The sequence below is a fragment of the Macrobrachium nipponense genome, chromosome 21 (assembly GCF_015104395.2).
Source record: "Macrobrachium nipponense isolate FS-2020 chromosome 21, ASM1510439v2, whole genome shotgun sequence".
In the NCBI taxonomy this organism is placed as follows: Eukaryota; Metazoa; Arthropoda; class Malacostraca; order Decapoda; family Palaemonidae; genus Macrobrachium; species Macrobrachium nipponense.
In genome coordinates, this window is record NC_087212.1 from 42,517,287 (window position 1) to 42,542,286 (window position 25,000).

Consider the following 25,000-nt stretch of genomic DNA (forward strand, 5'->3'; position numbering starts at 1 on the left):
AAGTAATAACACTGGCATTACTGGCCTGGTATTCTAAGTCAAGATAACTTTACTTATATCAGATCAACGTTAGTTGACATTTTAGTTACGTGAAATAAAGAAAATTTATTTGCCTTAAAAATTATTTAAATAAGTATTAAACCATGACATCTGAGTTGCATTACATTTAATGAAACAACTGTATAGTAGGTATTTTGGTTTGATATTGTGCTCTCTGGTCTTGGAATAAGTCCTTGTCTCCGTGTGTCATCTGCGTACTTGAGTATTGAATATGAATTCGAAAATAAAATTACGCAGCCAGCTGGCAAACATACGCAATGTGTATGAATATGTACTATGTCGACGGTAGTATACGTTTACCCTATCGCTAGTCGTTAGATTAACGGAGTTCAAAATTATCCTTACTGGTCATTCCTTTCATTGGTGACCAGCAACTGATGTCAGTCGTCGTCGGCACATCAGTAGGATTTGGATATTATAAACCCACCCAAAATACTTGTTACGAACTGGCTATCGTTAGTTTCTAAACCAGGCACTTATCAATTATAGTTCCCTTTGGTTGTAAGTTATCCCTAAATTGCATATAATAATTTTTATTAGCGGTTTAATATATGTGATCTTAACTCTCTCTCTCTCTCTCTCTCTCTCTCTCTCTCGTCTCTCTCTTCTCTCCTCTCTCTCTCTCTCTACTCTCTCTCTCTCTCTTCATAGTATATATATGTATATATATATATAATATATATATATATATGATATATATATATATATATCTATATAGTGTGTGTGTGCATGTGTGTGTTATATATATATGGATATAGTAATAAAATCCACACACGCACATACATACATACATACATATATACATACATATATGTATATATATAAATATATATATGTATGTATGTATGTCTATATGTGTAACGTGTTTATTTATTTATTTTGCCGAACATAATTGACGTAGCAGCGAAGGCAGCCTCGTCGCACGTCGCCATCATGAATGGCCTTCAGTCATGGCTTTAATGGGTCTCCGTAATCACTCTAACGAGCGCCGGGGATTCACGTAACGAATGTTTTGCATCTGTCCTTATTCCGTAAATTGTTTACAGTTTATCAGTCGTGTCCATGTATAGAGGAGTCAACGTAAATAAGGTCTTTTGACGGAGAAGGGACTGTAAAAAAAATATAAATAAAAAAAGCGGAACTCGGTCAGCTTGACTTTACTGTAAACACGCGACCTTAATGGTAAACCAACATTGATGTGAAAGGATGATTTTTTGTTTATATCAAACGATGTTATCAGTTGTGAGGAATAGGTCATGATGTAGACTTTTCTCTGATTAAGAATGTGAAGTTTTCAGGTCTTTCTTTTATCTTTAAGTCACTCTTTGAGGGCCCTTTGCATGGACTGTTGGGTCGGTAAGAATATTTATATATCGTCTTGCTTTGGGTTTTGTCTCACCTCAAAGTGAAGTGAGACTTTTCTCGGTTGCCGCATTTCTTCCGTTTTCTATAGATCCTTCGCACCAAATTCTTTAATTTCCTCAATCTCTTATTTGCCACTTATTTTATGTCTGTATGACATGTCTTTAAAGTGGTTTCTTCTAATTCAGCCTCATTTTGCATGAAGATACTATGTCTTTTGAATTATGGCTGACGCCATATTTGTTTTGCATTTTATATTTATATGCATACGTATATATATGGTATAAATATGTATACATTATATATATATATATATATATATATATATATATATATATATATATATATATATATAATGATTATTCAGTTATTCATATGATTACCCAAAGTTTTCACTCTCTTGATATTCCATTAAGGGTGGAACATTATCTTCTTTAATTTATGCAAAGTTATGTTTTTGATTTTTTAAAGTACTTTTTGTTTGCGGTTGCGCTTAGCTCATGAGAGCGTCTGAAAGGCTCCGTGTAATTATCGTCCCAATTAGTTTCTCCCCTACTCGTTATGTGTAACAGAATTTGATTTTATATGTAAACAACCAACAGAATAACCGAAGTTTACCTCAAGAGCCTCTGCCTATCTCCTTCACTTAGAACTACAAGGAGTGAATTTCATTTTGCTATATCTGCGTAGGGGTATCGTGTCGTCAGTGCACCCCACGCGGTGAACTGAAGGCTCCTTGCAGCGTCCCTTCTCCGGTCTAACTGCATCTTCTTCCTTTCCTTTTACCGTGCCTTCGTTGGTATTCTTTTTCTTCCATCTTACTTTTCACCCTTTTCTTGAAATTGCCTCATCATGCAACTGCGTGGTTGTCCTCCTTTTACACCCTGGAAAAACTTTCTACTCTCAATTTCCCTTTTAGTGCTGAGCGACCTCGTAGGTCCCAGTGCTTGGCCTTTGGCCTAAATTCTATATCCACTCCGACTCCGTCTTTGCTCTGAAAGGCCGAAAGTGCTCCTGTGCCTGGCTGCTTGACAGTCTAAATCTTATAAAAATTGTCGTGTTAGTGGGTGAACTGTGATCTGATATATTAAAGTATAGCAATGCCATTTGTAAAGTGAAGAATTTGCCTACACACTTGGCAAACCGATATATATATATATATATATATATATATATATATATTTATATATATATATATATATATATATACTTATATGTATATAGATATATCTATATGCATACATCTTTTACTGGCAAAGGAAAGTGGGACCCACTTCTAGTTTGTCTCCATCTCTATTTCGGGTTTCGAATTTATGGGTTGATTTTTTCATTCATTCCATTTATTTATTATGTGAATGTAAATTACTTTTGTACCCGTTTCGTGAAATTGTGCTTTCGTAGGTTCGAGAATAATAGTACTAGAAAAGTTCATTAGCTTAGAGGAATAACCAAACAAAAGGTATTGACAGTATATGTCTTCATTATTAGATTTGGGGTCTTGAGCATTTAGAAGTATTTTATTCCGTTTTTCTGATTCACTTCATTTCTGACGTTACCTTATCTCAGAGTTGACGCTTTCAACCTGATCCTGGCTGTTCTGGAGAACTTATAAACCCTAGGCTCTTGACGCTTGTCCTTTGTTTTAAGTAGTGCGATAGTTTGTTTACAGTATAAGTTCATGGAAGATACTTCCTTAACGTATTAATTCATCGGAAATTAAAAGATGAATGACCATATTTAGCGGATACTCTCTTGATATGTTAATTAATCGTAAATTAATACATGAATCGCCATACATAGCAGATACTCTCTTGACGTATTACTTCATCGGAAATTAATACCTGTATCGCTGTTAAGTTTGTAGTTAACGGCTTTACATTTTTAATATTGCAAAAACGTAGGTTCGTGCAAGAAGCTCCCATAACGTATTAATTAATTAGAAATTATTACCTGAATCGCTCCTATTACAGACGAATGAATAGTATTGGGGTGAGGGGTAGGTGGAGGGCCGCATTTAACGGTTAATACACTGGTATTGTCTTTGCCTGTTACCGAGTTCTGGCACTCAACATTCCTGCGTTCACCTGTTGTGCCCCTTCATAAATTTCTTCGTTCAGATTTTCTGCTTTAACATTTTTTTAAAATTTATTGTTGACTGGCAGCTCAGTTACTAGTATGTAATTGTGATACATTGATTTTTGTATCCATCATATGTGATTCCTCACTCATATATTTATTTATATATATATTACATATATATATATATATATATATATATATATATAAAATAATATATATATAAATCATAACAATATATAAATAATATATATATACTATATATATATATATATATGTATATATTATATATATATATATATATATATATATATATATAATATCACTGTCAAAGGGATAATTACTCATTAATTCAAAGGGACACTTTACGTAATTTTACTGCACCTGTAGATAACAAAGAAAGGGATTATGAAAGTTGAGAAGTTCGAGATAAAGAAGAAAGCGTATATACGGGCGGACTTCTTTCCTATTCCAGACGTACCTTATGCAAATTGTCTATGCTTAGCAAAGCATGAGTGGCCGCTTCCTTCCTTCTGCAGAGTTGGCAGACAAGATGAATGGTTGCTTAACTCTCCCAGAGATCTCGGGCCGCCTTTGGGAGGCTCTGGAGTCTGTAAGCTTGGAGGAGATCTTCCCTCTGCAGTGTCTATCTCGGTACTGACTTGCTTGTCTCCAGAAAAAGTATATTATCTTAGCCTAACCAGATCACTGAGCTGATTAACGGTTCTAGTGGGGCTGACCCTAAGGATTGGATATTTTTACGTGGCTAGGAACCATATAATTGCTTAGCAACGGGACCTATAGCTTATTCAGGGATCTGAACCACATTATATCGAGAAATGGATTTCTAATCGCCAGAAATAAATTCCTCTGATTCTGCATTGGCAGAGCGGGGGAGCGAACTCTGACTACCAGACCGGTAGGCGACAACGTAATCCACTTGTCCAACAAGGAACTATTTGCTTTTCTCCAAACTACAACTTATTTCTGGCCAACAGGATGTCTTGTTTTTTCTCCCTTTTACGACTCCTGGAACAAAAGAGGATCCACGCCAGACAAGAGTACAGGAATTTGGGAAAGACGTGAAGCCAGGTGTTCTCTCTGGGGGATCATTTATTAACTTGGGCTCGACTTCTCAGCCCCTAAATGTACCGCGTTGCTCTGTAGTTGTAATTACTTACTTAAAACTGAAAATTTTCAGTTTCGTATCAACAAAAGTGCCGATATTCAAAAGACATTCATACTAATATATGTATATGTGTGTGTGTGTGTGTACGACACTCACATACACTTTCACACATGCGTGGACACATAATTAGTGTGTTAACATATTTTTTTTTTAAATAATTAATTGGGCCATGTGGCATTAAAGTAATAGCGATGTATATATGTCTAAACATGTATTCACAAATATATAGGCGCGCAACTCAAACTCTGACGTAAGTGCAACACAGGCATCTGTATCACATACGTTCTCGCAACTGCACATGTTGACGAACTTTGACAGTGTTGGCCCGTCATTTTGTTGCCATTTTCCTCCCCTCCCTTCCCCTCCCCTTCCCCAAAAGTTTGAGGATAATGGGGGATGGGTGAGGGTGATGTTGGCAGGGTCGATGTTGTTGGGTGCAAGTTGTGGCTTCTTTCTACCCTGCCCCCGCCCCCATTCCGATACCCGAATACCCTGGGGGCCTGACTGTGGTGTCGCGGTGGATGGCTTTTTATAGCAATGCCCTGTATTCACTCGCAGCGGCGGGGGTCTTGTGTAGCCCCCTGCAACCGTTATCCTTACCTTGGCCCCGATGCCCTAAGCCTATGCCATTGATTCGATACCTGTTGCGTGGACCATCCTCCCCCCCCCCCCCCCCCCCCGCCCCCTTCCCTCGTGTTTAAGGTCGGGGTAATTCATCTGCAGTGCTTCGGTTATGATAAAGGCTTGAGTGAGTGAGTGAGTGAGAGAGAGTGAAGTGAGGGAGTGAGGGCACTTTTCAAGCTTCGTTTGGCTTGTGCAGAAACCCTCCCCCCACCACCCCCACCTCCACCCCCTTTCATTCTTAGCATACCTTTTTAGCCAGGTCCCTCTCTCCCTCTGCAGGCGGGCTGTTGGCGGTGGGGGGCTCCCATGCCAGCAGGGACGGCTGGCTGCTCATTCAGGGGTGGGAGGAGTATGGAAGGGGGGAGGGTGGCAGGTGCGGTGGCATTTAGGGGGTAGGAAGGGTATGCGGGGGGGAATTGGTTTGGCCTTGTTTCGCTTGGCCTCAAGAGTGTCTCTGTCTGGCTCTGAACATGCAATTATTGCTCATCTCTTGCTGCTCTTTCTTTCTTATTCATTCATTCATCTCGTTATTTATATAATATGGAATAGGTTCGTTAATTGGTTTTCAAGAGGTGGAGAAAGGGCCGCTTCAAGGTGAACGAGAGAGAGAAATCGAGACGAATATCAACGCGACGCTGCTGCGCGATTTCATAATGTCTGTTCAGAGTTTGCCCGCCGTGAAATTGCTATCGTAGTTTCTTGCGGTTTTGATACAGCCCCTCTTGCTTTCTCACACTTCAGCTATAGTGAAAGGGAAAGGTTTGAGCTTGCAGTTATTTCAAAACATTAAGCCAGAGGATTTGAGTACATATAACCACTGACAGTTTCTATACATCTTTTCTGTGTGGATAATATCCATGTGTGAATAATATTCACAATGAAGAGAAGGTGGTGGGGCGAGATATGTCGAAACAATGCAATTCAATTCTGTAATCAAAGCCTCTTTTTCTTGTTAACTGAATACAGTTGATGTGGATGCCTAATCTTCATTAGTGACGGGATATGGTCTACTTAATTACTTTTGAAGAATAAGCACAATGTATCTAGGACACATTGCGCTTGGAATGTTGTTTTAAGTTTATTTACCATTTTATACGCAATTGTTAATCGATTATTAAAAAAAATTGTGATTTCAGAACGTGAATGTTTAAAATATAGAAGATGCAAAAAGCATAGATTATAACGAAAAAGACGCGGGATCATCCGATGAATGTCTGAAACAGATTCTGAATTCTTAATTCATCGATTTCAGTAGGTTCCAAAGACCAGGTCGTTAACCCAAGCGGATATTGGCATTATTCGAGGTTTTAGGAATCCTAAGACTTTTAACCATCCACAGTATTGTAAAGAGATTAAATTTATTATGTCTATAATCCCTGCCCTTCAAGCCCAGGCTAACAGGCGTTAGTTCTATCAAACTTTTGCGAAAGTTTTACGGTACATGCGTAGATTTCTACCTAACCGGCATGGATTTTTTTTTCTGTCACAAGCCTTATACTGCAAACTTTCGTTCAGAGACCTTTTACTGCAAACCTATGTGTAGAACGCTTAACATGTCATGATCCACCTGTTGCTGGTAACCACAAAATTCAGCTTGTAGGTGCACCAACATACATATATCGCATCATGCTTAAAGATTTAAATGAAAACAGTGTGTATTATGTAGTTACTGTGGTTCGTTTGTTTCTTGTTATATAACTATGTCTGAGAGCAACACTGGACTTCCGATTTGTGAGAAAGGCATCCCGCCCCCTCCCCTTCTCTCTCTCTCTCTCTCTCTCTCTCTCTCTCTCTCTCTCTCTCTCTCTCTGTATGGGTGGGGCAGTGTGGTAGTATGGTCAAGTACCCAGACACCTTGCAAAGCAATTTAATTGTTGCAATTTCGCCCTTTTGTCAAGAGCGCAATATTGTTTACGCTGTTCAACGTACGTTTTGACGTTACCAAGCTACAGTGGTATCATAGTAATACACTGTCCTTCTGATCCCCCCAATATTTTTACCTGTTTATTCCCAATTTTAAGTTAGACGGCCTGGTCAAAGCTCTGGATTCAGTTTCCTCATCTCATATATTTCTTGATTCAGTTTCCTCATCTCATATATTTCTGGATTCAGTTTTCTCATCTCATATATTTCTTGATTCAGTTTCCTCACATGCTTCTGGATTCAGTTTTCTCACATATTTCAGGATTCAGTGTCCTCACATACTTCTGGATTCAGTTTCCTCACTTACTTCTGTCTGGATTCAGTTTCTCATGTATTTCTGGATTTAGTATTCTCACATATTTCTGGATTCAGTTTCCTTACATACTTCTGGATTCAGTTTCCTTATATATTTCTGGATTTAGTATCCTCACTTACTTCTGGATCCAGTTTCCTCGTATATTTCTGGACTTAGTATCCTCAAATATTTGTGGATTCAGTTTCCTCACATATTTCTGGATTCATTTTCCTCATATATGTCTTGATTTAGTTTCCTACATACTTCCGGATTCAGTTTCCTCATATTGGAAAAACCGGTTTTGTGATAAATTTATGGATTTAGTTTCCCATATATTTCTGGATTCAGCTTCCTCATATTATTGGATTCGGTTTTCTGATAGATTTCTGGATTCAGTTTCCGCATGTACTTCTATATTCAGTTTCCTGACATGCTTCTATATTCAGTTTCCTCACATGCTTCTATATTCAGTTTCCTCACATACTTCTATATTCAGTTTCCTCACATGCTTCTATATTCAGTTTCCTCACATACTTCTATATTCAGTTTCCTCACATACTTCTATATTCAGTTTCCTGACATGCTTCTATATTCAGTTTCCTCACATGCTTCTATATTCAGTTTCCTCTCATACTTCTATATTCAGTTTCCTCTCATACTTCTATATTCAGTTTCCTGACATGCTTCTATATTCAGTTTCCTCACATGCTTCTATATTCAGTGGCTACACAAATTTCCTTGTATGATTGAATTTACTCTCCGTCAAAGTGACACACTTGCCCTATAATATTGGTGTAATCAAAACGTAAAAGCTCTTACGTCAAGAACAGCCTCTTCCCCAACTTTTAAACCTAAAAGGGTTGGCCTGGGCTCCAACGAAGAGTAAACGGATCCCTAGATTCGAAAATTCGAGACGACGCCCGTTGTCAACCCTATTCTAGGGGTGGGATCTACGGTTGGTATCCATAGGTGAGTCTCCATTGTTTTTGGTTGAAGCGAAGCTCGACATCCGCCCCCCCCCCCCCCACCCCCGCCTCTCTCTCTCTCTCTCTCTCTCTCTCTCTCTCTCTCTCTCTCTCTCTCTCTCTCTCTCTCGTGGTACTATTATTCTTTTAAATAACCTGTTCTGAGCGTTGGCATAAGCATTTGATGACAACGGTCAGAAGAAACCTAATAGGAATGTTAGGCATATTGTAATTTGTCCGTTGGTTATTATTATTATTATTATTATATAAAGCAAGTCGAAAGCGCCAATGTATGGAATCCCCATATTCATGTGTTGATTGAATTTTCATATACTTCTAATCGTCTGTCGAAAAGCATTTATGTTTTACGGTAGTAAACGTGGTTTTAGCCGAGTGGCATTTATATCTCTTCTGACAGTCGCGTTTTGATTTACGAGCGCATCTGAGGATTCTAACTGGTCGCATGTGTAATTATAGGGATATGTACCATGTTCTTCTTTATTTGGAGCATGTAACCATGTATGGTAATGGTACCATATATGGTTGCGTTGTGTACCTTACACCTGTTGTTTGGATGGAAATCATTTGTTTTTAGAATTGGCTTATGCTTATATTCTGATAACATTTTTACATTTATTGTTTTTCCCGCTTTTTCAGTTGACAGACGATATTATTATTATTATTATTATTATTATGATTATTATTATTATTATTATTATTATATTATTATTATTATTATTATTATTATGGTGAAAAATCCGCAGTGGTGTAAATGTAATATTAGACATATATAAAAACGAGAGCTTGATTCTCCTTCTCAAGAAATCGAGAAGGAGAATCGAGCAGGTCCTCTTACGTTCTCGTTTTGAATAATATATATATATATATATTATATATATATATATATATATATATATTATATATATATATATATATATATATATATATAATGGTTCTGATATTACACTTGCACCACTATGGATTTCTTCAGCATTTTATTGACTCATGATATTATTATTATTTTTATTATTATTATTATTATTATATTGGAGATAAATAGATTGAGAAATATTACATATGTATGTATCTACTTACATACATACACACACATACTTATGTAAGTATATAAATTCTTCCCTGATTTGCCTTGTATGTATGTTTATCATGTAATTGAGCTATCTGTAGTTATCTTCACACAAAAAATGCCGAGTCGAGAGATAAGAGAGGGGGCAATATTAATGCCATGACCTTGAAGGCTGTTGTAACATTAAACAGGCGTCTCAACATTGGGGAAGGCGGCATTACATAAGAGTATGAGCTTTGTGCGGGTGGATAATGGTGTGCATTTGTCTGTTCCTTTTTCGAGACAGTTTACTCTCTCTCTCTCTCTCTCTCTCTCTCTCTCTCTCTGCCTGCCAGAAAAAAGGAAACGAAGGACAAGTGATTCGACAATAAAGGCTGAGGAATCCTTGGTAATGGCATGGAAGAAATAATAGAGAGAGAGAGAGAGAGAGAGAGAGAGAGAGAGAGAGAGAGAGAGAGAGAGAGAGTTTACTGTGGTACCTTGAAGATGAGGGGTAGGAGCAAAGAAACATGTCAGTGGCAATGGAGTGTGCAACAATAATGAGAGAAGGGACAGAGCAGGCCCAAGGATAATGAAAGTGAGGAAGGCTTCATGGATGATTGAATGTTGGTCGAGATACCGAGTTCCCTTTGGGGACGGGCAGTCAAGTGGACAGTACCGATCACCAACTGAATATGTGACTGGCCAACTTTGGGGTTCTCCGTAAAGTATGCAAGGAAAGGAGCAGATTGGGTTCAGGGAAGAGTAGGGTACAATAATTGCTGTTTTTTTTTTACTGAGCAGTTATTGTGCAAAGTATGCGTGTATGTTTTATAGATTACAGAAACCTTTTTATAAAGGAAAAAAAAATAGATATTAAAACTATCAGGGAATAGAAGTAGTTGATAAAGATATTAGATTGATAGAAAATTAGCATTTTATTCAGAAGGCAGCAGCAAAAATTAGAAAGGATATAAGTGAATTGTTCAAAGTGAAATAGGTAAAGGAAGGATGTGAGATATCCCCCAATTTATTTTCATGGCAAGATGAATTTATGAGAGAAGCGGATATGGGTTGTCAGATGTCAGCAACTTAAGTATGCTGACGGCGCTACTGACTGCTGATTCAGAGAGAGATTTTAACGGAGTTGGACGAAGGACTAATTATTTATGTGGCGAATATAGGGTGTATGATATTGAAAAAAGACAAAGAGCAAATTAACTGTGCATATATATATATATATATATATATATATATATATATATATATATATATATATATGATAGAAGAATGAAATAATTCGGGTGGACCACTTTTGCTACCTTGATAGCTGTATAATATCAAATGTACCTTGAAATAAGTAAATCCAGTGAAGAATTAGGAGGTAAAGAGACCGTTTAATGACCTGAAAACCTCATGACAGAGGTTTTGAGTTTTTTCTGGACGAAAGACAGCATAAGGCCACTTTGGGAAAAAATGGTCTGAGGTAGGGAATTTTTTAATTGAGTTAAAGGAAGACGATTTCAGTTAAGGGACATATGTAAAGACGAGTTGGTTTAGAGAGTTTATCTAGTAGGAAAAATCTAGGGAATGAAGTGAATGAGGAAGCAAGAGAAATATGGAGGAAATACATGGCCAGAGAAAAGTCGCGTATGACGAGAAACAGAGAGGATTGGAAGTTTCGATTCGCCGCGAAGAAGAAAATGGCATTTTTCCAAAGTTGGTAGTTAGCGATCGTCTTCATTCCATGCTTGACTCGAAATTTTCAAGTCATTATGGGCAGTTTTGTCAGTTACGTAAATATTTTGGGGATTTTCTTTATGGAAAATTCATAGATTTCTATACTGATTGATTTTGAACAAATAATTTGTATCACCAGTTGTTGAACTTGCAAACATGTGTGGAATTGACCTTGTAAACACATTTAAGCTAGCTCCTCAATTATTTGGTTGACGTTTGCTTGTCAGTTTCTTTCTTTGTTGCCGTAAGAAATTCATCATTATCATTTTCTTTAGATGTGGGAAACTGTCTTTTATATACCAAGTATTTAATTTAAATATTTTTGAAAATCAGCGTGGATCGTGATTTTTATCACTTTGATGATCTGTGGAATCTGAAAAATATTTCTAAACATGAAGGGTGAGTGGTTTTTTGACTTACAATATAAACTGTTGAACCATGTATGGTCGCAGGCACCTTGAAAGGGAGTAACATTAATATGAGAATATCTTTTTGAGTAATGATTGAAAATGCGTGTCTCTACATCTGATTTTTATCCCCGTGTGGTATTTTGTGGAATCTTAAATATTCTTTTGTTATTTTGCTGTGGGTAAGAAAAGGAGTAGTTTATTGACTTGCAGTATAAACTAGTTTTTGTAAGAGGCAGTGCTGTCAGTGTACCTCCCATGGTGCACTGTGGGCATTACTTTAAGGTCTTTGCAGCGTCCATTCGGCTCCTAGCTACAACATCTTTCTTACCTTTTACTGTACCTCTGTTCATATTCTTTCTTCCATCTGACTTTCCACCCTCTCTAACAATTGTTTCATAGTGCAACCTCGAGAAATCACTCCTGTTACGCCTTTCAAACCTTCTTACTGTCAATTTCCGTTTCAACGTTGAATCTATTTCATTCTATCTTTTATTAAGCGATGTCCGGCCGTGGAGGAAGTCAGCAACAGGCAAGGCTGTAATGGTGGTACGCACCGAAAGGGAAGCCTTGAACTTTACGAATCGGCCTGTTGCGGGTGGCACGTGCGTGGGCCATTCGTCATTATCCCTTAAACGGAAAGCTGACGAAAAGGAGAGTAGGCGCTAAGGATCTCCTGGCGGGGGTGGTTTGGGAGGGGGGAGGGAAGGTGGGAAAGAACGCATTTGCAATAGCCTAGCAACACGGTGGATCTTCCAGGCCAAGAAAGATTTTTATTGGATGGAAGAAGTGTATAAGCCCGGGTGGAGGGGGAGGGGAGTGCATCTGGGAGGAAGGGAGAAAGGTAGGGGGGGGGGTGGTTGGTTGGAGCTAGATAGGATGGCTTGCAAAAGAAAATAATTAAAAAAAAGCCTTGTTGGGAACCACTTGTAACAAGAGACTGGAGATCGCGATACTTTTCTCAAATAAAGCGCGCTACTGTGGAAGGTGGACGACTTTCGTCCGCCCTCTGGGTACGGGCAGGAATATTTGGACCACTTGTGGGAATCTGATGGGTATTTATATATTAACAGTGGTTTTTGCTTGATGAGTCCTAGAGAGAGAGAGAGCTTTCACTGGTGGGAATCTGATGGATAAACACTTTAATATTAATTTTTGATGGATGAGTCAGAAAGAGAGAGAGAGAGAGAGAGAGAGAGAGAGAGAGCTTTTCATAAGAACACCCCGTAAAAGAGAACAGTAGAAAAATATGGAAGTGAATGATACTAAGAACAATTTTGTGGGCCTATAGATTGGGTCCTCATTATTGTGTTTTGTGGCTGCTTCCTTGGTTAATTCTGTTTCTTCCAATTTTTTGTATCTTACATGAAACCGTGAGAGAGAGAGAGAGAGAGAGAGAGACTGATTTTTTTCTTAATGTTTCTTAATCGTTATTTGTTAATCAAGTGATTATTTTTGTTAATTAAAGGTCCACTACTTGACGGGTTTGGATGTCTTGAATTTATTTATTTATGTATGAATAAAATGGAAAGCTACGACCACTAGATATTATGGTTCAGTGTTAATGTAATATAGCGTTGCAAGATTTTCCAAAGCAAAATGTACTGACTCCTTTAAAAATTCACACACTTGTCAAGAACAAATATCTGTCGGAGGGACTCTTTTTATATAAAATAAAAGGGGGGGGGGGGGGGGAGGGAGGGCGACAAATACTCAGCTCATTCAATACCAAGTTCCTTTATTGGAGGTCACGTAACTCCTGGCTCAGGGGCAGACTGAATTTGATCGTTGCAGTGTACCATTTGACACTGGAGAAAAGAGGGGAATAAGATAGGTGACCCTTGGGAGGACACATCATATTTCGAAAAGATAACTTCCTTTTTTTTTTTTATACCGAGATAAGACTCGCTTCTGGCTTCACCGCAACTTGACGTGACTTGCTTGTGATTTTTGAGGATTCTTTTTCAGCATTTTGCAGTCAATTCTTTCGCTGCGTTGATGATTGAGAATGGGGAAATTGCGCGGTGGGGAGATGGTGTCGATACCCTTGGTTTCAAGTGACTGCATTGGGGATTTCGTGGGGATTTCGTGGCCTCAGGGTCAGTTTTTTATGTGGTGGTAAGATTTCGGTATAGCTCCGATGGTGAAAATACCAGATAAAGAATTTCGTTTGACATCGGCTTTATGGCCTAAATCGTAAATATTCGTAAATATTCATGCGCATAGGAAACCCCGTTGTGCGTTTTGTCATTTTCGGTCTTGGAGGGGAGACATGTTTCGGTCATATAGGAGACATCTCTCGGTCTTAGAGAAGACATTATTCGTTCTTAGAGGAGACTTGTTTCGGTCTTAGAGGAGACTTGTTTCGGTCATATAGGAGACTTGTTTCGGTCTTAGAGGAGACTTGCTTCGGTCTTAGAGGAGACATGTTTCGGTCATATAGGAGACATCTCTCGGTCTTAGAGGAGACATGTTTCGGTCATATAGGAGACATCTCTCGGTCTTAGAGGAGACATGTTTCGGTCATATAGGAGACATCTCTCGGTCTTAGAGAAGACATTTTTCGGTCTTAGAGGAGACTTGTTTCGGTCGTAGAGCAGACCGTAATTTTAAGCTAGTAGATATAGGTTGTTACTTATCATTGATAAAATTCACTATAGCTGGTTCACTTAAGGTGGATTCTTGTTTTGAGGCCGACGCTTACGAGAAGTTTGTTTGGCGGCCGCTTTTTGGCTGTTGCCAGGAGGAAGGCCGCTCCCAGCCAATCAACGACTGTCAAACAAACGTCTCGCAGGCATAGGGCTCACCTATGAATCTACCTTAAATGAACCAGCTATAGTAGTCTAAGTGATCTTTGTCACGCGCGCAGTGCAGTCATTGGTTTTATTCGTGGTCAGTAACTTGCTGTGATTTTGTTCTTATTTGGGTCGCCTACTTGACTTTGTGAGTTGTGGATATGAATATCAAGGTCTAATTCTTTAGACCTTGATGAATATGAGAGCCGTTATATTTTTCTGTGTATGCGTGTGTGTTTGTGTTAGTTACACCTGGTATTTGAGTCATAATTGTACTTGTTACAAATGGCATACACAGTAATTATGAACCTTGTAATAAATTATACGTGCTCAACACTTGTTTCAGTCCGTGAAATGGCAGATAGCTACACTCAGTCACTTATATCTATCGTTAGGAGCTTTTCCGAGTTTTGCGGTTTCAGAAATATATATACTATTGATCAATTTGCTCTTTTGAGTTTCTTCCAGTTGAATGCAAATTAAAAGGAAGATATTAAATTCGTCATTAGATTTTTCTTAGCAGTACTTGCCTCATCGGGCTATTTGTTTATGCTTTTATGTATTTTGCTGTTTTCATTATCTGAGTAATTTGTCTGAGAGTGCAATTAGCACGTAATTACATATTCCGTGGACCTAACCTAATATTCCTCTGCAGTTTCAACTTCCTCAGTGCGATCATTATCTCTGTACTACATTATCTTGCTATTATGTGTCCCTAAGGAGAGAGAGAGAGAGAGAGAGAGAGAGAGAAGAGAGAAGAGAGAGAGACGAGAGAGAGAGAGAGAGAGAGAGAGAGAGAGAGAGAGAGAGAGAGAGAGAGAGAGAGACAATAATTGCTGCGTAATTTGCTTCCGTCACCGAATTTGTTACTTAAATTTCATAGGCTACCTATACATTATTATTTATTATTATTATTATTATTATTATTATTATTATTATTATTATTATTATTATTATTATTATTATATTATTATTAAAAATCTCATAATAGGATGTTTCACTAAAATGGTGAAGATATCCAAAGTGATGTAGATGTAAATATGTATACACTAACACTGTGGATTTCCTTGCTGTTATTATTATTATTATTATTATTATTATTATTATTATTATTATTATTATTATTATTATTATTATTATTATTGGGGGAATGAACCCTATTAATTTGGAAGAGGGCTGCAGAGGCCACTGACTTGAAATTCACGCTCCAAAGAATGTGATGTTCATTTGAAAGAGGTTACAGAAGATAATTAAAAGTACAGAAAGAAGAAACCAGATTTTAGAGAACAAAGGCTAAAATGAACAAATTAGTAAATAGATAAAACTGTATATGAAGTATTAAAAGTACATGTAGAAAAAGAGAGAATTATTATAATTGTGACGAAGTTTGCATTAGACGATCGGATGGTTCACTGATCTTTCATATGACAACCTAGCCATGTCGAGAAGAGCTTTTATTTTTATGCTGTCTTAACAGCCTCTTCCTCAGCTTTTGCGCTCCTTCAGCCGGTGCTTAAGGGAGGGGAGGGGAGAAGAGCTCAAATATCTGCTGCAGCTAGGCATCTCATTATCATTCTCAGAGGACGAGTTAGGCTGACTTGGGCCGTTTCATGATAAGGTTTCTTTCTCAATTAATATTCAAAGAGATTCTCGGCTTCGTTCTGCTTTTTTTTTTTTCTCAGCTTCTTTCTGCTCTTTTTTTTTATTTTTATTTTTTTTTTAACAGGATATTTTCTCGTTTCGGGATGAGGGTTTTGGGACCACCAGTGGGAAGGGAAATGATGGTGAGCTGGGCGTGGTTTCGCTAGAAAAGTAGAAAGGTAGAAATGATAGACTGAAATTAGTTTGTTAGTTGTTAAGATATTAACATGAATATAATATGTTCATGTACAGTATATTATTATATATAATATATATATATATTATATATATATATTATATATATATATATATATCTATATTATATATATATATATATATAATATACAGATATATATATATATGTGTGTTTGTGTATGTATGTATGTATGTATGATGTATATACGTAAGTATATATAACACTAAGATTAAGGGTAGATAAGGTCCACTTAGCATGTTCGCATTTGTTGTCAGTGTTTTCCAATTGCCATTTAATTGCATTAATAAGGGTTCTAGAAAGTATAAAATAACACACATTAGCGAAATTGTTGGATTAAGGCGACACGCAAAAACCTAACGAGCTTTGGTGAGAGAGAGAGGAGAGAAGAGCTAGATAGTGTGTGAAGAGAAGAGAGAGACGAAGAGAGGTTGAAGCCAGTGCTAGACATAGAGAGAAACTAGTAATTTCTAGATATTTTCCATTGGATCCCTTCATTTCATTCTAATCTCTCGTATAAATAACTGTAAATAAACAAAGACAATCAGAGAGAGAGAGAGAGAGGAGAGAGAGAGAAGAGAGAGAGAGAGAGGAGAGAGCCAGCTAGCGCATAAACGTGAATCTGGGCCATGGCTTTGCACCTCAGCCCACCTAGAACAGTTGCGGTTTGGCGGAAAAACTACCAAACAAATATTCAGTCAGAGAGAGAGAGAGAGAGAGAGAGAAGTCGTTTTATACACACCACACACACACACACACACACACACACATATATATATATATATATATAAATATATATATATATATATATATATATATATATATATGTATGTATATATATGCACACACATATATAAAATCACTCCTACAAAAGTGGAGTTTGATAAGTGTCTATTCATACGTACACACGCACACACACACATATAAGGTATATATATATGTGGGTACTATATATATAGGTATATTATGTATGTATATATATATATATATATATATATATATATATATATATATAGTATATATATATATATGGATATGTATATAATATATATATATATATATATATATATATATATATATATAGTATATATATATATATATATATTATCTATATATATATATGGATATATATATATATATATATATATAATATGAATATATAGTATATATATGTGTCTGTGTGTGTATATATATATATATATAAATAAGGGCAATAATATGGGTACACATAAGCGCACACACACACTCACACACACACATACACACACGCACACACACACACACACACACACACATATATATATATATATATTATATATATATATATATATATATGTATATATATATATATATATATATATATATATTTATATATATATATATATATATATAGAATCTACTGGTCACTTTTTACCAGATACATATGAAATTGTAATAGCCACAGTTAAGAGGGCATTGTGGCTATTACAATTTCATATATATATATATATATATATATATATATATATGCAAGATTACCCGTAATGGTTCAAATCAATATGACATCAACAAATAGAGAGACGGTGAGTTTTCCAATCAACGTATGTGCGATCATTGTGATGTTTTCAGGCGCATCCGATTCCTCAGGTTAATTTCCTGCTCGATCATGTTTAGGACTTACTGTATAGTTTGCTGAGGCGTGTCGAATGGTGTCGACTTTTATTTTATCCGTTTTATGGTTTTACGTCCCTCGTAGACTTTTTCGTTTACTGAGATATAGGCCTTCCTCGTTTATTACTATTTTGTTTTATTTATGGCTCATATGAACACCGTTTTCTTTGGAAGCTTGAATTTCTTCAAGTCAATGGCCTCTGTGGGCTCATTCCATATGAATAAGGTTCATCTTCTGAACAATATAAATAATCATAATAATTTAAGGTCACGATTAAATATCAACAGTGTTTTTATATTCAGCATGGTTTATAACGGAAACGTCACAGAAAAGTTGAAGCTTTATACTTTTATCATCATTATAAATGTATGCTTACAATTTATACGTCATTGTCTCACATTGCAGAATTAATTTTTCAAAGCTTCGTTAGGTTACTGTAATCAGGAAGTTGCTGGTGACATTGTATTTGTTACGTTAGGTGATATTTATTTTCTTGGTAATTTTTTGAAGTTGGAATGACGGAAGGAATCAGCGAACCAAGCCATCCTGAGATTGTTAATTATATATAGCAGTGAGTAAAGTACAGGATAAGGTCTTCTAGTGGGTATTACAGCTGTAGCTACTTAAGCTTGCTTTCAACCCTGAATTTAGTGCTCTTCTTGGCAATTTATTCATAGATACATTAAATACATGGTTATATACATATGTATATATAGGTATGTTATATATTATATAATGTATATATAAATAAAAAAAGATTTTCCATGCATATATGTAATGTATAATATAATTATGTATTTAGGAGTAAACGAAAGCCCATTTCTTCCTGGAAAGGCAACGAAAAAATTTCTATGAGAAATCTTCCTTTCAGACCAAAGATACCTCTAATCTTTCTGTGCAATGAAGTAAAAAAAGGTAAATATTTTCATCCTATAGATTTAAAACACCATAGAGATGTGAAAAGTGACTGAATCGTAAGTGTAACATCAGCATTAAAACAGAAAAATTATTAAAGGAAATATTTTTATTTTATGTAATTAGAAGCCCATAGAAAAACAGAAGACTGAATCGTATGTGTATAATCTTTCCAGCTTTACTAAGTGATCTCAGCATGACGCCTGCCTATCTACAGGACGAGATCATTTTTATCTTAATGCATTTGAGCTGTGTTAAAAGAGTATTGGGTCATGCGTTTCAGAATAAGAGCGGCACAGATGTTCATAGCATCAGGTGAGAGAAGAGGTTCGCAGTGACTTCCATTAGATGTGGTTGTGAATTAGTTCGGCCATAAAATTAGTCGATTAGACGGATGACCATTTTGATTTGAAGTCTGAGATAGATGTCATGGCAGTCCGCCCGCCCTTTCCCCCCTCCTTCCCCAACCCCTCTCCAGGAGGAATGAGGTTTGCCTAGTAAAATGCTCACTTCGAGAGGCATCACTGTATGTTGTGTATTTGATCCCTGACTTTTACTCAAAGGTAATTTTGTATGCCATTTCCTAAACACTTAAGATCCTCTCTCTCTCTCTCTCTCTCTCTCTCTCTCTCTCTCTCTCTCTCTCTCTCCCATCTCGGTCTCTCTCTCATCTCTCTCTCGACTGAACTTAGCGATTCGATCCTCCTGAGCCGACTTTGCATTTGGTTTAGAGTTCCAGATACAAATAAGTTGTAATAGTTGAATGTTAAGGAAATAAGAAATGGGATAGGAGCATGACTCCTGAATATAATGCGAAGTTTTCAACCTTCCTTACTTCATTATCTCCAGAATTATTCTGCCTGCGTTTTCTGATTATTAAAAGGTTAAAAGATAACACTAGTTTGGAAGTAAACGTGTGCCACAGAGCATTTATCAGACTGGTATAAATCTAAACTGTTGTATTTATACGGTTAACCATTTAACACCTGACTGGCATTTTTTTTTTTCATAAAATAAGTGCAGACGCCATCAGGAAGTATTTCGAAAACTGTTTTTCTTCAGAATATGTGGTTACCTCCGTAGGGGGTAGTGCCGTCAGTGCAGTACATGCGGTGCACTGTGGGCATTACTTAAGGTTCTTTGCAGCGGACCTTCGACCCTTAGATGCCACCCTTTCATTCCTTTTACTTTACTTCTGTTCATATTCGCTTTCTACCATCTTCCTTTCCACCCTCTCCTAACAATTGCTTCATAGTGCAACTGCGAGGTTTTCCTCCTGCAGTGCTGAATGACCCCACAGGTCCCAGGGCTTGGTAATTGGCCTAAATTTTGTATTCTGTTCTGTTCTATGTCTACTTTGTTGTTACAGTTCTCGCTGATAGCCTGGAATCTGAAGAGTAAATAACTTTAGATCCTTCCCTCCTTCCACGGCGGGATTCGAACCCACAACGGCAGAAATACTGAGGTTAACGCGATTTAATATACTGTTTGAGAGCCAAAATTCAATTCTTATATTTTAATTAATTGTCATTACAGTATTCACAGGCACACACACACCCCCAACACACATGTATATATATATATATATATATATATATATATATATATATATATATATATATATATATATACATACATATATATATATATATATATATATATATATATATATATATATATAATATATATATATATATATATATATATATATATATATATATATATATATATATATATATAGATATATATACTATATATGTATATATATACATATATATATGTGTGCGTGTTTGTGTGTGTGTGTGTCTGCCTATCTGTCAGTCAGTCAGTCAGTCATACTTCCCAACTAGACACTAACCCTAAGAACTTCGAACTACTAGATTTGTAGATCATGGGCGTTCTATGTTGATATGATTTCAAATTTTTGAGCATTCACAGTTGCAGTTGTACTTTCTGAATGAATCTGTGTCTTGAGAAGAAGTGTTCACTCTGCGAGTAGGCGGTGCTGCAGTTTCCTAAATATCTTTTACTGATCCAGGAAGTTTACATTCGCGAACTGAAGCAGGAAAAGTCGGTTCACGTATCTGAACTCCGAATTAGTTAATGGAATGCTTTGGAAACGCGTGTTCGTTGTGGCATTTCGTTTATATGTGTATCTGAAATACTGCAAGAAATATGGAGGATGAAATATCTTGTCTAGCGAGCTTCAGTGAATACAATAACAAAAACTAGTTCGAGACATTGCCCTCTCGTCAGTGTGTAGAAGTAGGAGAATCATTGACACCGAAAACGACCTGTCTCGAAACTTTACGAGCAAGAGGACAATGTCGTACCTCCAGTGCTCGTCTAGCAGCGAAGTGAATTGAGACAATAAAAACACACACTTTTGTGTAATGAAGGGAATGCTGTTTCTGGAATGCCGTCTTCGTTTGTTGAAATGGAGCAGGCCTGTTGTCAACACAGTCTCATGCACAAAGTGAGAGAGATGGTAATGTGCTGAAGCGAATAAATGTCTCGGTGTGGAACTGTGAGGTTGGTAACGTGGATCTGTGAACACGAGCATAGCACCCGAGAAGCGGTCTTCCAGTTTGCTAGGCCTTTGGCCTAAATTCCATATTCGGTTCAGTTCAGTACTTGCTTGGCCTTTGGCCCAAATTCCACATTCAGTTCAGTTCAGCAAATCAAATGGTTAGTGACATCGTACATTTGAACCCAGGGAGTCCTAGATCACTTTTCCATTAATTGATGAACTGGTCGGTGGAAATCCTGACAGCAACGGAGATACTGTAGGAAGAAAAATAGCCACCGCTACCTATATCAACTCCAGTCTGTGTGGATGTACTGTGGCTGCGATATGATCTGTTGAATTAAACTGATTATACATTCTGGCGCCAGTGTGTGTACAGCAAGTGTCATAACTTATTTCGGTAATCAAGTGTAGCTTATTTTGTTTGTTGCGTTGTGACAGATACCGCTCATGCTATGTCAGGCATTGATCATTTGTAAAGTGACTTTTTCACTGAGAAAACGCAATCTTGAAAAAAAAGTAAATAAAATCTGGGGAACTTTCCACTCCAAACTCTGCCAAATTAAATTTGTCGTATTACTTCATTTGCGTTTTTTTTTTAAAGCAAGACTCGTAGGCAGTCCGAGCTTGAATTCTTTAGGCGTTTGTGTAGTGCCGACTGAAGTTTATTTTCATTAACGCTCTCTTGTGTACCGTAATCAAAAAGGTAGCGTTATAAACACTCGAGATTTGATAACGATTATCTTGTTGACTATCTCCTTTCATGGACGTTAAAAGCGTTTAGGATTCAGGTGCTTCACAAGTGGTTTGTTTTTTGTTTTTTTAAATGCTTCCAGCCTCTTAATTACGCGCCTACATTGTCTGTGTATCTTAGCTGGGTTCTCGTTCTTTACAAGAAAATTATTATGGCCGTTGTTTTATTGATGGTCATTTAAAGTGGTAGCTAATAGTTTGCATTTCGTTACTGCAGCGTAGAATCTCTTAATTTTCATTGCTTGCAAGCAGCTTGTCAGAAGGCTTCAATTAAATTGAAATTGATTTAGGGTCGTCTGTCTTCGAAGAGTATTTCAACAAATTCGTCACAAAGAGCAGAAAAGAAAATATCAATCGTAGGGGAAAGAAATTGCATAGGATGAATATTATTGCTATTTTCGGAGATTTCACATTTCTTAGCCATTTCACTTGTCTTTTTTTGAATATGCGTAATTGTTTTTTTTAATATATGCAGTAGGTTCGATCTTATCTCATACCGTAACCAAGAAGTAACTTCATCTTCCCGATTTTCTTTATTTTATTTTATTTTATTTGTTTTCATTGACATGAAACTCCAAAGAAATGAAGTCGTTTCACTCGCTCTGCTATGAAGTAGTATCACAATACGGGTCATATGAGCCGAATTCCGATTTTCATGTGTGAACCTTTGGCAGACTCGATAACTCGTATGTTTAGACCACACCCTTTGTCATTTTCCCATTTTTTCATGTTTCCTTCGGGCCTGGTCTGCTTGAGGACATTAGGATATTGGCCTTTGTATATAATAAAAATGGTGTCGTCACAGATGAAGGAAAACATTTGCCCATTGGGCGAAGCAGCTAATGTAAATGACTAAAAATAATCTCATAAGATTCCCTTATTACATTACTAACACCTGAAATGCCGAGAAATATTTTGGAAAAAGCTTATAATATTAATATGTGTACATAAGAAAGCCATTTTCCCCAAAAATCTCTCGGATCTTGATAGAAAGTCACTGGGTATTTGCGCATAGAAACTAATAGGTAAATTTTCTTTCGGTCTTTCGTGGGACAGGTTGTTTTTCTCTGTTGTAGAGGAAGCCTCTCAAATGAGATCACTTGCAGAAAACAGAAGCCACAGGTTGACGTCAAACAGATGACCGACAATAACGCTTTTCATCAAAACGTGTATCAGGCAAATTGGCAAGTTCTTTTGTGCTGTTGTGATGTGGACCCAAAGAAGTCGGAAAAATCTCTCTTTCATGGCAGTATATATATATATATATATATATATATATATATATATATATATATATATATATATATATATATATATATATAGCTTTAATTTATGCTTAATGCATGTATATGAATCACGGTGATGTGATAAAAATTCATACATATATATTATATACATATATATATATATATATATATATATATATATATATATATATATGTATATATATGTATATATATGTATATATATATATGTATGTATAATATATATATATATATATATATATATATATATGTATGAATTTTTATCACATCACCGTGATTCATATACATGCATTAAGCTATAAATGTCCTTTGATATCCAATTCGCTTTACCTCGTATTTAATAGATTTTCATATATGTTAACCGAAGGGGAATTTCTTAGTTTATAATTATTTCGTCCTCTCGTGGAGTCGAACCAGCGGACAGAGAAATCAGGTAATGTCACTGAAGTCCTGGTTTCCCCTCTGTCCACTGGTTCGAATCCACGAGAATACGAACTTATTATCAACTAAAAAAATTCCCCTTCTGTGAACATATTTGAAAATATATTAATTCCGAGGCATATATAAATTTATTATATATATATATATATATATATATATATATATATATATATATATATATATATATAAGTAGTATATATTCATATACATGTGTATTCATACATACATGTGAACCATCTCACCTTTCGGCTCGTGGAATTGTTAGAGGTTTGCCATAAGCATATGTACACCCAGTCAGAGAGATCCTCAAGTATTTTCTCTTGCACTTAATTTTCATTCTTCAGTTTGGATCTCGAATGTTGTTTAATAAATAAATTCATATTTTCATTCCTATTGCTGCTCTCGTCGGTATTGAGTTCACTCCATTTAAGAAAGGTAGATTGAGTTAGTGACTGTTCAGGATTGTAGTTCTCCGGTGTTATCGTGACCGTGTTTAATTAGTCAGATAAGAAAGATAACTTCACTTGTGAATTATTGTCAGTGTGTGCTAGAGCGCCTACGCTTGTATAGTGTATTTTATGTCTAAGTTTGTAGGAATGTGTATATAACAATATATGAATTATATATACTAATTAATATTCATATATAAATCCGTAAATGTTTATATTTACGTTTATACAAATATGTATAAAGATTTATTTTATAATTATGTGCTATGTATACATTATATATATATTATAATATATATATATAATATATATATATAATATATATTATTATATGTGTGTGTGTGTGTGTGTGTGTTGTGTGTTTGCGTTTTATTTGTAATTATATATATGATATATATATATGTGTGTGTGTGTGTGTGTGTGTGTGGTGTTTTGATTTATTTAACCTCAAGAGCCTTAGCCAATCTTTTTGCTTGTTGGCGCGGGGTTGTAAACCTCATGTACTTATCTACCATAGCTCTGACCCACCACAGTCTACCAATCACCAGGTACTAAATCACTGCTGCTTTTGGTTAACAGCGACAAGTAATTTTTCGGGAAAGGGGCCTAAAGTCCCCCCCACCCCTCCCTTAGCCCAGTGGGTCT

The 25,000-nt window shown here is 36.3% G+C and overlaps 1 protein-coding gene across 3 annotated transcripts in view; it reads left to right on the top strand.

Moving 5' to 3' along the window:
- The window catches only part of LOC135197969 (uncharacterized), a 425,938-nt gene that overhangs the window by 15,326 nt on the left and 385,612 nt on the right, over nt 1-25,000 (top strand). The window lies entirely within an intron of this gene.